We start from the raw sequence: 213 nt of genomic DNA on the forward strand, positions 1-213 counted from the left end.
AGCCTTGTCTGGGTGGCTCAGTTGGTTGGAGTATCATCCCATACACCAAAAGGTTGTGGGTTTGATTCCTGTTCAGGACACATACCTAGATTTTGGGTGAGTTCCCCCATCCAGGCACATACAGGAAGCAACTGATTGATGTTTCTCTCTCCCTCTTCCTCCTCTCTCTCTAAAATCAACAGGAACACATATTCAGGTGGAGATTTTAAAAAT

Source organism: Myotis davidii, unplaced genomic scaffold, assembly GCF_000327345.1.
Source record: "Myotis davidii unplaced genomic scaffold, ASM32734v1 scaffold2847, whole genome shotgun sequence".
Taxonomy (NCBI): domain Eukaryota; kingdom Metazoa; phylum Chordata; class Mammalia; order Chiroptera; family Vespertilionidae; genus Myotis; species Myotis davidii.